Here is a 16,062-nt window from a genome sequence, read left to right on the forward strand (position 1 = left end):
ACTAAGGTGGACCCATTCTTTAATTTCCTTATTCTTATTTTTTCTGTTTTTCAAAAATTAGGCTTTATGTTTTGTCTATGTTTGTGTCTTTATTACATGATCATTAGTGTTTAGTGTCTATGTCTTAAAGCTATGAATGTCCTATGAATCCATCACCTTTCTTAAATGAAAAATGTTTTTAATTGAAAAGAACAAGAAGTACATGATTTCGAATTCTATCTTGAAATTAGTTTAATTATTTTGATGTGGTGGCAATACTTTTTGTTTTCTGAATGAATGCTTGAACAGTGCATATTTTTGAATTTGTTGTTTATGAATGTTAAAATTGTTGGCTCTTGAAAGAATGATGAAAAAGGAGAAATATTATTTGATAATCTGAAAAATCATAAAATTGATTCTTGAAGCAAGAAAAAGCAGTGAATACAAAGCTTGTGAAAAAAAAAAAGGCCAAAAAAATATAAAGAAAAACAGAAAGAAAGAGAAAAAGCAAGCAGAAAAAGCCAGTAACCCTTTAAACCAAAAGGCAAGGGTAGAAAAAGGATCCAAGGCTTTGAGCATTAATGGATAGGAGGGCCCACAGGAATAAAATCCTGGCATAAGTGGCTAAACCAAGCTGTCCCTAACCATGTGCTTGTGGCGTGAAGATGTCAAGTGAAAAGCTTGAGACTGAGCGGTTAAATTCGTGGTCTAAAGCAAAAAGAGTGTACTTAAGAGCTCTGGGTACCTCTAACTGGGGACTCTAGCAAAGCTGAGTCACAATCTGAAGAGGTTCACCCAGTTATGTATTTGTGGCATTTATGTAACCGGTGGTAATACTGGAAAACAAAATGCTTAGGGTCACGACGAAGACTCATAAAGTAGATGTGTTCAAGAATCAACATACTGAACTAGGAGAATCAATAACACTATCTAAATTCGGAGTTCCTATGGATGCCAATCATTTTGAACTTCAAAGGATAAAGTGAGATGCCAAAACTGTTCAGAAGCAAAAAGACTACAAGTCCCGCTCATCTAATTAAAACTAAGTTCATTGATAAGTTTGAGATTTATTGTATTTTCTCTTCTTTTTATCCTATTTTGTTTTTAGTTGCTTGAGGACAAGCAACAATTTAAGTTTGGTGTTGTGATGAGCGGATAATTTATACCCTTTTTGGCATTATTTTTACATAGTTTTTAGTATGTTTTAGTTACTTTTTATTATATTTTTATTAGATTTTATTCAAAAATCACATTTTTGGACTTTACTATGAGTTTGTGTATTTTTCTGTGATTTCAGGTATTTTCTGACTGAAATTGAGGGACCTGAGCAAAAATCTGATTCAGAGGCTGAAAAAGGACTGCAGATGCTGTTGGATTCTGACCTCCCTGCACTAGAAGTGGATTTTCTGGAGCTACAAAAGCCCAATTAGCACGCTTTCAATTGAGTTAGAAAGTTGACATCATGGGCTTTCCATCAATATATAATAGTCCATACTTTGCCAGAGAATTGATGGCCCAAACTGGCATTCAAAGTCAGCTTAAAACATCTTAGCGTAAAACGCCCAAACTAGCACGAGAATTGGAGTTAAAGGCCCAGACTGGCACCAAAACTGGTGTCTAACTCCAGGAACATCCTATGCACGTGTAAAGCTCAATGCTAAGCCCAAGCACACACCAAGTGGGCCCCGGAAGTGGATTTCTACACTATCTACACTTAGTTACTCATTTTCTGTAACCCTATGCTACTAGTTTAGTATAAAAACTACTTTCAGAGATTTATTTTAGGTCTTTTGCTAGTCCTTGGTTAGTCTTTTGACCATCTTTTGGAAAATATGTAATCATAGACTATCATTTGGGAGGCTGGCCTCACGGCCATGCTAGACCTTTTTCACTTATGTATTTTCTACGGTGGAGTTTCTACACCCCATAGATTAAGGTGTGGAGCTCTGCTGTTCTTCATGAATTAATGCAATTACTACTATTTTTCTTTCAATTCACGGCTACTTCTTCTCCAAACTATACTCTTGTTCTTAATTCAGTTAAGTCAGAATGAAGGGGTGACCCGTGACAATCACCCAATCTTCGTTATTCGCTTAGCCAAGATCGCGTGCCTGACAACCACAAAGCGATCTACATGATGTTCAACATAGTCATTGGACGACAGCTGGAGTATACTCTCTTGGATATCTAATACACGGATCGAGTCCGTGAGATTAGTATCTTCGTGGTATAGGCTAGAACCATTGGCAGCATTCCTGAGATCCGGAAAGTCTAAACCTTGTCTGTGGTATTCCGAGTAGGATCTGGGAAGGGATGACTATGATGAGCTTCAAACTTGCGAATGTTGGGCACAGTGACAGTGTGCAAAAGGACAATGATCCTATTCCGACGCTTGCGGGAACCGACAGATGATTAGCCGTTCAGTGACAGCGCATATGGATTTGTTTTCATCCGAGAGGATCATACAGCTTGCCATGGAAGGAGGTAACGCATGGTTGGAAGAAGGCAGTAGGAAAGCAGAAGTTCAGAAGCAACAAAGCATCTCTTGACGCTTATCTGAAATTCCCACCAATGAATTTCATAAGTATCTCTATTTTATTTTCTGTTTTATTTATATTTTAATTATCAAAACTTCATAACTAATTGAATTCGCCTGACTGAGTTTTACAAGGATGACCATAGCTTGCTTCAAGCCGATAATCTCCATGGGTCGACCCTTAGTCACGTAAGGTATTACTTGGACGACCCAGTGCACTTGCTGGTCAGTTACGCGGAGTTGTGAAGAAGTGTTGAGATCACGTTCTCGCGTACCATCTGCCATCTCTAGTGAGATGTTTGTAGCTTGTACCTCAAGGATTCCCAGCTTCTCCATTACAAAGAGTGGCATGAGGTTTATACTTGACCCTAGGTCACACAGAGCCTTTTCAAAGGTCATGGTGCATATGGTGCGAGAAATCAGAAAGCGTCCAAGATCTGGAAGTTTCTGAGGTAGCCTCTGCTGAACCAAAGCATGGAGTTCTTTGGAAAGTAGTGGAGGTTCTTCCTCCAGAGGCTTTGTACCAAATAACTTGGCATTCAGCTTCATAAGAGCGAAGGAATCAGAAAGCGTCCAGGATCTGGAAGCTTCTGAGGTAGCCTCTGCTGAACCAAAGCATGGAGTTCTTTGGTAAGTAGTGGAGGTTCTTCCTCCAATGGCCTTGTACCAAATAACTTGGCATTCAGCTTCATAAGAGCTCCTAGGTATTAAGCAACTTGCTCTTTCCTAGTGTCTTCATCCTCATCAGAGGATGAGTAGTCCTCAGAACTCATGCACTGCAAAAGTGCATGCAAAGGAACCTCAATAGGCTTTATGGTTTCCTTTGGTTCTGGGCTAGAGGTTTATTGAGTGGGACTTAAGCACTCAAAGGGTGTGCTTTCACTGGCATTCAACGCCAGCTCTAATAGCTCTTTGGGCATTGAATGCCTTTGCTGTCGACCCTTATTGGCATTAAACACCAGTCACTTTAGTGTTTCGGGGGTTAAACGCCCAGCAGGGATATTCTTGCTAGCGTTCAACACCAGCTTCCCTGGGTGTGTGGGTGTTGAACGCCCAGTGAAGGGTTCCTCACTCGCGTTCAGCACCAGAATGGCTGCATGTTTGGGCGTTGGATGCCCAGTGAGGGGTTCCTCAGTGGCGTTCAGCGCTAGAAAGCCTGCCTAAGTTAGGCGTTGAACGCCCAGTGAGGGTTCCTCACTGGCGTTCAACGCTAGAAAGCCTGGATGTTTGGGCGTTGAACGCCCAGCCAGTGCTCCCTAGTTGGTGTTCAACACCAACTCTACTGCCAGGATGGGTGTTAAACGCCCAATGAGGGGTTCCTCACTGGCGTTCAACGCCAGGCTTGCTGCCATTATGGGCGTTGAACGCCTAGTGAAACCTTCTTCACTGGCATTCAATGCCTTCCCAGTCTTCTCAAATTCGGCCTCTACCTCCATGGTTATGGCCTTGCACTCTTCTCTAGGATTTACCTCAGTATTACTAGGAAGAGTTTCAGGAGGAATCTCAGGGATCCTCTTACTCAGTTAACCAACTTGCACCTCCAAATTTCTAATGAAGGACCTTGTTTCATTAATGAAACTATGAGTGGTCTTAGAGAGGCTGGAAACTAGAGTTACTAAGTCAGAGAGGCTCTGCTTAGAGGTTTCCATATTCCCTTGAGAAGATGGGAATGGTGGTCTGTTGTTAAACCTATTCTGGTTCCTTCCACCTTGATTATTATTGAAACCTTGCTGAGGTTTCTGATGATCCTTCTGACGGAGGAAAAATGTCGGTAAAGATTTTTCACAAAAATATCGCGAGTTCTAAACCGACAATTAAACCTCAATCAACGTTTAAATTGTTTGTTACTTAAGCAAACTGATAAACCACTATTTTATGGTTTATCTTGTGCTAATTTGAGTGGTTTTTATCAAGTCTTTGCACACTTATTCATACAATTTGCATGATTTTACAATTCCTTCCTGATTCTATTCTATGATTGAAAACTTGCTTCCTAAGTCTTTAAATTGTGTATTTTTACTCCCCTTTATACCATTTGATGCCGTGATCTGTGCATTAAGTGTTTTCAGACTATATAGGGCAGGAATGGCTTAAAGGATGGAGAGGAAGCTTGCAAAAATGGAAGGAACACAAGAAACTAAGGAGATGACCAGCGAGGAACGACGCGCGCACGTACCTAACGCGTGCACATGAAAAGCGAAATTGCATGGCGACGCGTGCGCGTACCTGACGCGTACGCGTACGCGTGACTGACGGGTACGCGTGACATGCGCCACGTGCAGAAATTGCAGAAAGCGCTGGGGGCGATTTTAGGCTGAGTTTGGACCCAGTTTTCGGCCCAGAAAACACAGATTAGAGGCTGCAAAGTGGGGGAATCACATACATTCATTCACACAACTTTCATTCACATAATTTTAGATTTTAGATGTAGTTTCTAGAGAGAGAGACTCTCCCCTCTCTCTAGGTTTTAGGATTTTAGGTTTAGCTTTTCTTAATCTCAGATTTCTACTTTGCTTTAATTTAGTTTTCTTCTACTCTTATTTGTTCTAGTCCTTTAGTTTATCTATCTTCTCTTGTTGATTTATTTATTCTCCAATTTGGTTTATGAACTCAATGTTAGAATTGATTTTCTATTTAATATAATTTAATGTATTTCATATTATTATTGCTTTCTTCAATTTATGTTATTTATGCTTTCAATTAGTTGTTTGGATTTTATTATCTCTTATTGCTTTTCTATGATTTTATGTTATGCCTTCCAAGTGTTTGACAAAATGCTTGGTTGGATTTTAGTGTAGATTTCTCTCCTTTTGGCTTTGGTTGAGTAATTGGAGATTCTTGAGTTATCAAACTCCCTTGTTGATTGATAATTGAAATTTGCTAGTTGATTTGGATCCCTCTAAAGCTAGTCTTTCCTTAGGAGTTGACTAGGACTTGAGGAATCAAATTAATTCATCCACTTGACTTTTCTCCATAGTTAGAGGTTAACTAAGTGGGAGCAATGGACAATTCTCATCACAATTGATAAGGCTAACTAGGATAGGACTTCTAATTTTCATACCTTGCCAAGATTTTTCTTAGTTATTAATTTATTTTCTTGTTATTTACTTTCCTTGTCCCTTATTTCAAAAACCCAAAAAGATACTTTTCCATAACCAATAGTAACATACTTCCCTGTAATTCCTTGAGAGACGACCCGAGGTTTAAATACTTCGGTTTAATTTTATTGGGTTTGTTTTAGTGACAACCAAATTTTTGTATGAAAGGATTATTGTTGGTTTAGAAACTATACTAGCAACGAGAATTTATTGTGAATTCTAAATTAGCAAAAATCCGTTCAACAAAATGGCGCCGTTGCCGGGGATTTGCAAACATGTGCCTTATTATTGGTTATTGTGAATATTGTGAATAATTTTTTCTTTTTCATTTCTTTGTTAGTTGTTTCTAGTTTTAGGAGTCTAGTTTCATTATTCCGTATTAGTTTTTGTTTTTATTTTCTCTTGATACTATGAATTCTCACCCCTTTGGCTACTAGTTTGGTTCAAATCGTGTTGTAGGAAATGGAAGCTATAATGAGAACGTGCATCAAGGATGGAATAATCAAAGGTGGGAGGAACTACAAGGATTTTATCAAACCTTTCGGCAATAACCTCCTCCAATCTCATATAGGTATAACTCCAATCCTAATGCATATCAATCTAATGGATGTGGTAGTCCTTATTGTACTTGTCAACAACCACCACCACATGCCTATGAACCTCCTCCTCAACAGAACTTTTGAACCACCTTTCCACCATTCACCTCCATATGACCCTAATCCTTATCCACCACACCAACCACCATACGAACCATATGAACCATACCCAAAACCACCACCTCAGTATACACCATCTCCATACCCTTATCAAGAAGAACCACCTTCCCATTATGAACCCTTTCTCCAAAATAATGAACCCTCCTATCCACCCCAACCTCCACTGGATGACAACACCCTTAATGTTATTTGCCAAGGGCAATTAGAGCTTCAAACCACACTAACCTCTGCTTTCACTAGTCTAACCTCTGCTCTCCAAGCTTTTATATCCCATGTGGATCAATCCTTTACCCCAATACTCAACTCTTAAGCTCTGGTGCACTTACTTTTCACCCATATCCATCAATCCAAGAACAACATGATCCCAATCACGCCATTGACATGGAACAAGAGAGAAAGGATCGTCTTAGGGACGTAATGGATCGGCTTCACACATACCTTACCTACTTCAAGAGAAGCAAAAGGAGGCCCAAAAAGTGGAGGTAGGAGAGACCCTTGAAGAAAGTTGTCAAGAGGTAGAAGTCATTAAGGAGGAGTTAGATTTTGTACTAGAGCAAGTGGAGAAAACCAAACTTATCGAGGAAGAGGAAGTGGTTGAGGACTTAATAGATGTGGAACCTCCATGGGAAACTCAAGTCATAAAGCCTCCTTCCAAGACGTTTGAATTTGATGTTGAAGAGGATGTACAACCTCCAAGGCATATCATGGTTGAAGGGGAAGAGGTTAATGCTGCAGAAGCGTGTCAAGAGGTGGAGATCATCAAAGAGGATCCCAAGAGAGTGAAGCATACATTGGCAAGGCCGCCATTGGAGATACTCCCCCCAAGCCATTACCATCCAATACAACATTCAAGTGGGTAAAGTTCTTATCCTTAAACTCTACCTTCCCACTTGAGTATGGTATGCTTGAAACGGATGGACAACTTAGAGCTATCTATGGTTTTAAGAGTAAAAGGGAGATTTTTAGTGGTTGGCAACACCATCCTAGGTTCGTTTTAGTTGGAAGCTCAAGGCCTAATTGCAAGGGTTGGTATAATTCTCAAATGATTGGGTCCAGGAGGATGTATGGGTGCTTACACGAGAATTCTAAGGCTAAACCACTCGGATGGAATCATGATGATCAACTTACAGACGGGTGTAGAAACAAGATTTGGGATCCGGGCATACAAGAGGATCAACTTTGGGAGCTCAAAGCTTGTGGAGAATTTCATCAAAGCTTGGGAAATTTACTTGGTATTGATAGAGCTTATTGGAAGTCCAAGTATTGGTGGAAATTTCAAGATGAGTTCAAGCACAAACCACCATGACAAGGAGCTCACCAAATATCCAACTTAAGGACTTTAACTAAAAGTGCTAGGTGGGAGACAAACCCACCATGGTATGATCTTTCATTTTTATTCTTAGTTTTATTTTATTTTATTTTTATCAGTGTTCATTCATAATTTCTGCATCATCACCTGCATTATGCATAAAAAAACTGCGAACGATGCGTAAGCGTCGATGACGCGAACGCGTCACATGCAGGTTCGCAATATTAATGAAAGGGGCAGAGAGTTGGCACCGGATTTGATGGTCCCAGAACGTTTGGACCATTAAATGGTCTCATAATAAAACCTATTTTTTAAGTTTTTTAATAACTGCTAAATAGTCCTTTTCTAAATTTAATTACAAATTAACCCATATATTTTATTTAATTATAAAAATTATTTTTTATTTCATAAATTATTATTTTATCATTCATCTATTATATTTATTAACAATGAAAAACAAAAACAATAACGAATTAGATCTTCCATTAATCGTAATAAACTTTTTGGCAATCTCAATCGATTAAAAGTTTATTTTTAATCCGTTACATCCCTTAAGCGTTGTGACATCGTGTTTCAGAGAGAATCAGTCGATTGGATTAACAAAACCATCTACAAGGATCATATCACCCTCAAAGATTACGAGATCCACGACGGCATGGGCCTCGAGCTCTACTACAACTAAAATTTCTCTTCAAAGGTCTCTTCTTTCCCCTTCTATATTCTTCTTGATTTTTGGGTTCCCCGTGATTTTGGGTTTAATTAACAATTGGCTTGTTATGTAATCTGTTTCTGTGTTTGAATTTACCTTTCCCAAACATCGTGGATTTATAATTTTGTTCTTGATGTGTTTGAGCCGAGTCTTAATCTAAATTTCCGAATTTACATTTGTTCCCCCTTGAGTCTTCGGTCTTCACGTTTGATTATGCGCAAATGGTTTATTAACTCATCACTAGTAAAGGTTATTTATTGAAGGAATTGCACAATTTCTGCGCATGCTGATTCTGGAGATTGATGTTATTTTGTTGTTTGTTTCAGGTGCTATTAATGGCGTAATATAGTATGTGCTGAGAAATGGATAAATGCATCGAATGTAACTCTTGACTCGCAAAAAACCCCTTTGATTAGAATAATGTACATACCCGGATGATATTGGGTTTAATTTGTTGTTGGAACAATCTATTACTTTGTTATAGATAACACATTTGACATGTTCCAGGTTTATATGAATATGCACTATTTGTGGAACTATCATTGCCCTCTAAATTCTATTCAAATCTAGATATTCATACTCTTTACGTTCTTCATTAAAAGAATATCTAAATTAATGAATTATTTATATAGAATTCGGTCATGTGGATACGTAAAGAACATCTAAATTAATGAATTATTTATGTAGTTGACTTTTAGAGTGTGTGTGTGTACCATTTTTGTTGAACGAAATGGTATTTTTACAATGTTCAAAACGAATTGTCATTATGGTAGAGTTCTTCAACATAATCGATATTAAAACAAGAGTTATTTTTTTACATATTCGATAAATGTTATCACAGATAGGGTGTGAAGTTTCTCCCATAAAGAACTCCCTGTTATCCATTTCTATTAATGTTTGATTATACTCACTAAATAAATCTGTTTATACGATAATAACATAATCACCTAAACATTGTTATATGCTACAACAATATCTTGGTTCAATTATCTTAAGGCAGCAAAGCACGTCACATAATAAAGACGAACATGACAAACTAATATAAGAAAAGTTAAGCATCATGATGATTAGATCTAAGCATGACTTCTCAATTCTGAAGAGCATCTTAAATTCTAAGTATCAATTAACCATTGAAAAATGCCATAAGTCTCAAATCTCAATGGAAGAGAATCCTTGTCTTTCTTTGATTGAACGGTCATTTTACTTTGTCTAAGAGGTGACTATTGTTTACTCTAGAGTTTCATATCCTAAGAATGAACTTATCTAAGACATTGACTGAAATATCATCATCTAAACCTGTTATTCTACTGTCAATTTGATTGCAGTTATAAACTCATTCAAATAGAAAAGTAGAACTTGTTACAGAAAAGACACAATTTATCTCCACCTACTTGGACATCAATGATCACGATCAACTACTTTCCCGATTTGGTTTTCCATTTATAGTGGACGAATGTGTCTTTGCATTAGTGCTATTTGATTCTTTTGAACTGCTAGAATCTGTTTTTCTCCTAAAGCCAAACCTTCTAGAGAAAATGTTCCAACTTCTCTTTGTCTTTGTCAACTTCTGCAGCTCATTTCAAATTTCTGAGCATTCTTTCTCGATCTGCAAAAGACATTCTCTCACGTTGTCTGTTCCCCCTGCAGAGTCCAGTTCATGATTACCATCACTCCTATGGAGGCCGAGATTTCCACTTTGTTCTTGTGAGTTTGCAAGATTTTTAGAAACAAAGAACTAGCCGGATATTGACGTGCGAAGCCGAAGCTGTTCGAAGAACAGGACTTGAACAATTACACGAAGAGGTAATCTTTCATTTTGCACTACATGAGTGCTTGCTTCAATTGAGAGTTTTTGGCAGTTCATCAGTCTACAAAGTTGCTCTCTTTCAGTATCTATCAGCCACGGATGTGCCTGCACTATATTGATGTTTTACATTAGAATTACGAAATTCCAAACACACGAACATTAAAGACTTTTTATTATTATTTTACCATTAAGTTTATTATATATTCTTTCAGAATATAGGTTTGGCAAAGGTAACAAGTTCCAAACAACATTTTATTATTGTCTTCCACAATTTCAGTTGCAAAAACATGTAACATTGGTGTATTGAAATAAATTTATTGAGCAAGCTAGACTATCCAGTGTGATCTAACCTTAAGGTAAATATCTACTGCATGATATATACCATCATCAAGCGGCCTAGAATAGTCTGGAATTGCAACAGCAAGTGCCTGGAACTTAGACAAGCTCAAATTAGCATCTGAAGCCACCTCAGCAAGATATCAATCTAACAAGCTTGCCACCATTGTCATCGACGTCAATGGATCATCTGCAGCTATCAATGTTCCCTCTTCAAGTATTAATAGGGAAGTTGTTACAAGGAGGTATATAGACATAAAGTGATCAAGAATCCTATGAATGCAATCTACATCATAGAAGGTTTCAACTGAGTATCCCATATCTTTCAAAGAGAATCAATCGATTGAATTGGGCATATTGCTTTGATAACTTCAATCGATTGGGTAACAAAACCAATCGATTGAATTGTGAGACCTCAAGTTACTTTGAAGCCTTCAATCGATTGAGTACTATAAACAATCAATTGAATTATTAAAAATGCACATTCTAGTCATCATTCAATCGATTGGGTAATATGACCAATTGATTGATTTTTGCGAAAACCATACTGCCTTGCGATTTTCAATCGATTGTTTTGTCATAACCTGAAGTTCAATTGATTGCGTTATGGGAAACCTGAAATTCAATCAATTTTTTTGTTAATCCAATCGATTGATTTCACAGCCATGGACGAATGTCATGGATCAAAGATAAACTTTTAATCGATTGGGATTGCCAAATAGTTTATTACGATCAATGGAAGATCTAATTCGTTATTGTTTTTATTTTTTATTGTTAATAAACATAATAGATGAATGATAAAATAATAATTTATAAAATAAAAAATAGTTTTTATAATTAAATAACATATATGGGGTTAATTTGTAATTAAAATTATAAAAAGACTATTTAATAGTTATTAAAAAAATTTAAAAAACATGTTTTGTTATGAGACCATTTAATGGTCCAAACGTTCTGGGACCATCAAATTCGGTGCCCAGAGAGTTGCGTTGGAGATGCGCAGGAGGGGTGCGTGGAGCACAAGCCACCCCACGCACGCGTGCCTTACACATACGTGTCCCCTGCGTTTTTGCCAATCCACGCGTAAGCGTCAACGACGCGTACGCGTGGACACCCAAATCGGCGTAAATAGCATACTGAATAGAGAGTTGTGATGGTCTGGGGCTGGCACTGTGCTAGAGGCACAAAATCACCCACGCATACGCGTCCCTGATGCGTGCGCGTCCTTTCGCTTTCAGACCACCCACGCGTACGCGTGCCAGACACTTACATGTCACATGGCCGTGTCCGTTTTCACGTGCACGCGTGACCTTCGCGCACGTCAGGCCCTGTTTTTCAATTCTTACTTTTTTCTTCTCTCCCTTCTCCTTCTTTCTTCCTCCTTTCTTACTTTCTTCTTCTTCATTCCTTTACATTATCATCCATTTTCTCTTTCCCGTCAGGCCCTGTTTTTCAATTCTTACTTTTTTCTTCTCTCCCTTCTCCTTCTTTCTTCCTCCTTTCTTACTTTCTTCTTCTTCATTCCTTTACATTATCATCAATATTCTCTTTCCATTTCTTCTACTTACTGCATTTGCATATTTTTCTTCCTTGCATTTTAATTTTGTTCATGTTTTTATTTTCTTTTCTACATCTATTATTTTCTCCGTTGGTGTTAAATGTTCTTATTCAACTGTTGTATCTTTTCTTGCATTACTTTGGTGCTTAGTGACTTGTTTTACACTGTTGGGTGATATTCTTTATCTGTCAATGCCAATCTTTTATGATACCTGTATTCCTTTTGCATTTGACATGAATTTCTATCGTGTCTTATTACCCACTATCTCTTCTCCATTGTTGCAATTTTTGCACTATTGATATGCCATGTGCTTCTACTGTTTTCTCACTTGCATGTTGTAGCTACCAAGTAATTGAGACCCTCATTATTTGGCATTAACCCACCCATATTTTATTTGTTTTCTATCTTTGTTTCTGGGTTACTTTTCTTCTTTTCCTCTTCTTTTAGGATGGCCACCAGGAAGGGAACCGGAAGACGTTTACATGGGGCGACAAACAAGTTCCTACACACATTCTTTGGAGAGAAAAGCGTCAGTTGGAGCCACCCGTCCACTTGCACATCTTAGCATGCACCGAGGACGGTACAATCTTTAAGTGTGGGAGGTCAATACCGACTTCCGTGGGTTAGTTATTTCCTATTTCAACACCAATGTTTAATTTTTCTTGTTAAATTAGTTGTTGCATTTGCATGTTTGATTTCATGTTTGTTTGATTTTGTGCATATTCTTCTACCACTACTTGGTTGGAGTGATAAGTTTTTTTTCAAGAACCTTTTTATAGCATTTCACTTATTTAAATTGAAAAATTGTGTTAAACTTGTTTGAAGATTGTAATTTGGAACATGAATTATAACTAAGAACACACAACCTGTGAGATTTGAGCTTAATTATATGGTTACATTATTTAACCATAATATTTTATTCTTGTGTGTTTTCTTCACTATGATTACAATCTATAGTTTGTTCCATTCTATATGTCCATTGTTTAGTGTATTTGCATGCATACATATGATTGAGGCCATCATTTGTTATTAGCTCACTTATCCCAAATAACCTACCATTTCAATTATCTTTGTTTGCCACTTTGAGCCTTTTAATCCCCATTTGTTCCTTATATTACCACATCACTAGCCTTAAGCAGAAAAATAATTAATTAGCTGATTTGAATCTTTAGTTAGCTTAAGATAGAGATTGTGTGTTAACTAAATGTGGGGAATTGTGGGAAACCTGGGTTAATGGGAATGTGTTTTGTTTCTACTTTATTTAAATATTGGGAATTTGGGTGCCTACTCATGTGAAACCAGAAAACCATATGCATTGAAATGTTATGTTTTACTTTCATGTTCATAAAAAAGAATATTACAGCATAAATAAATAAATAGGGGACATAATTACCCCAATGTTAAGTTTAATAAAAGATCAATGCATATGTGGTGAAATTAAAGAAAAATTTGATACTTGAGTATGTGTTGCAAAAGTGAGAATTTTGGGTAGCTAGGCATGATTTTAGAAGTACATAGAGTGTGTGTGTGTGTGTGTGTGTGTGTGTGTGTGTGTGTTTTAGGTGAAAGCTTAGGTTAGTCAAAGATTCAATTTACAGCTCACTTGGCCATACATATATCCTCACCCTTACCTTAGCCCCATTACAACCTTAAAAAGCCCTCATGATGTTTGCATTCGTACACTAAATATTTGTTGATTGGTTAGATGAAGAACAAAGTTTAGAAAGCATGACTAGAGAATAGTAGAATAGATCAACCCTAGACACTTGAGCGATTAGAGTGCATATACACTACCAGCGAGGGTTCAATGCTTGATTCTATGTTCCCTGATTTCATGAGCTATCTTCTTACAAGCTTACTTATCTTTTATTGTGTGATTTGAATTAGTGGAATCGGATTTATTTTTGTCTTGGAGAACTTGTTTACTTTTAACCAAGTAGGAAGAAACATCTTAATATATAGTTGTATTTATATATAGGTTGCATCTCATGAGTCTTACTTTCCCCCATTCATTCTTTCTATCTCCTTGAGCTTAGCATGAGGACATGCTAATGTTTAAGTGTGGGGAGATTGATAAACCACTATTTTATGGTTTATCTTGCTCTAATTTGAGTAGTTTTTATCAAGTCTTTGCACACTTATTCATACAATTTGCATGATTTTACAATTCCTTCCTGATTGTGATGGTAATTGCCTTTTACTTTCACTTAGTTAACCTCTAACAATGAAGGAAAGTCAAGTGAGCAAAATCAACTTAAGTTCACAAGTCCTAATCAAAGATTAGATTTAGTAAAGCCTAAGCCAACTAGCAATTTTCAATCACCAATTAACAAAAGAATTTTCATAACTCAAGAGTCTCTAATTGATCAATCCAAGTTAAGAACATAAAAATCTAATTTAAAATCCAACCAAGCATTTTATCAAACACTTGGAAGGCATAAAATAAAAACATAAAAAATTAACAAGACATAGCAAAATCTAAAATTAGCCAAAGCAAAGAAATAACAATAACAAAGCAATTGAATAATAAGAAATGTGAAATATAAATTGCATTAATGAAAATTGAGAGTAACACATGAACTCATAAACTAAATTAGCAAAATAAAGGAATCAATGAGAGAAGTAAATAAGTAAAGTACTAGGACAAATAAAAGTATAAGAAAACTAAACTAAAGTAAGGTAGAATTCTGAAATTGAGAAGGAATAAGACAAAAAACCCTAAAACCTAGAGAGAGGAGAGAGCCTCTCTCTTTAGAAAACTACATCTAAAACCTAAAATTATGTGAATGATTGATTTCCCCTTCCAGCTCCACTCTGCAGCCTCTATTCAGCATTTTCAGGCCTGAAACTGGGTCCAAAGCAGCCCAAAAATCGCCCCATCATTTTTTGTAAATTGCAGCACGTGACGCTCTGTCACGCGTACGCGTCGCCCACGCATATACGTCGATGGTATTTTTACTGGCCACGCGTAGGCGTCAGCCATGCGTGCGCGTCGTATGTTTGCTGCGCAAGTCACGCGTACGCGTCATCCATGCGTGCGCGTCGCTACCAGAATCTGAAATCCTTAATTTCTTGTGTTCCTTCCACTTTTGCATGCTTCCTTTCCATCCTCTAAGCCATTCATGACCTATAAACCCTGAAAACACTTAACACACATATCACGGCATCGAATGGTAATAAGAGAGGATTAAAAATTAGCAAATTTAAGGCCAAAAAATTATGTTTTCAATCATAGCACAAAATTAGGAAGAAAAATGTAAAACATGCGAATTCTATGAATAAGTGTGAGAATAATGGATAAAATTCACTCAATTCAGCATAAAATGTACCACGAAATAGTGGTGCATCACCTTCCATGAGAGGTTAGGATGGTTCCTCCATGAATGGTTGTAGGTGTTTCCATAGGGTTCCCCCATGTAATTTACCTGCTCCAAGGTAGGTTGTTCAGGATCATAAGCTCCTGTTTCATAAGAAGCTTCCTGAGTACTGCCAGCTGCAGTTTGCATTCCAGTCAGAAGATGGAAGATCATGTTGACCTGTTGGGTCAAGATCCTATTCTGAGCCAATATGGTATTCAGAGTATCAACTTCATGAACTCCGTTCTTCTGAGAGGTTCCATGGTTTATATGATTCCTTTCAGAGTGTACATGAATTGGTTATTTGCAACCATTTCAATGAGTTCTGTTGCTTCTACAAGTGTTTTCTTTATGTGGAGTGATCCACCTGCAGAGCTGTCCAATGAAATTTTGGACATCTCAGATAGACCATCATAGAACACGCCTATGATAGACCACTCTGAGAACATGTTAGGAGGACATCTCCTGATCAATTGCTTGTATCTTTCCCAAGCTTCATAGAGGGATTCACCTTCTCTTTGTCTGAAGGTTTGAACTTCCACTCTAATTTTTCTCATCATTTGAGGGGGAAGGAATTTAGCTAGAAAAGCATTAACCAGCTTTTTCCAAGAGTCAAGACTCTCTCTAGGTTGGAAATCCAACCATATCTTAGATCTGT

General features: G+C 37.3%; 1 long non-coding RNA gene across 1 annotated transcript; it reads left to right on the forward strand.

Annotated features, from left to right (window-relative positions):
- LOC110269757 lies at positions 8,249–8,865 on the forward strand. Its single transcript, XR_002358519.1, has 2 exons — positions 8,249–8,335; positions 8,674–8,865. It is a non-coding gene; the product is annotated as an uncharacterized LOC110269757 (long non-coding RNA).

This window comes from Arachis ipaensis, chromosome B03, assembly GCF_000816755.2.
Source record: "Arachis ipaensis cultivar K30076 chromosome B03, Araip1.1, whole genome shotgun sequence".
Classification (NCBI taxonomy): Eukaryota; Viridiplantae; Streptophyta; class Magnoliopsida; order Fabales; family Fabaceae; genus Arachis; species Arachis ipaensis.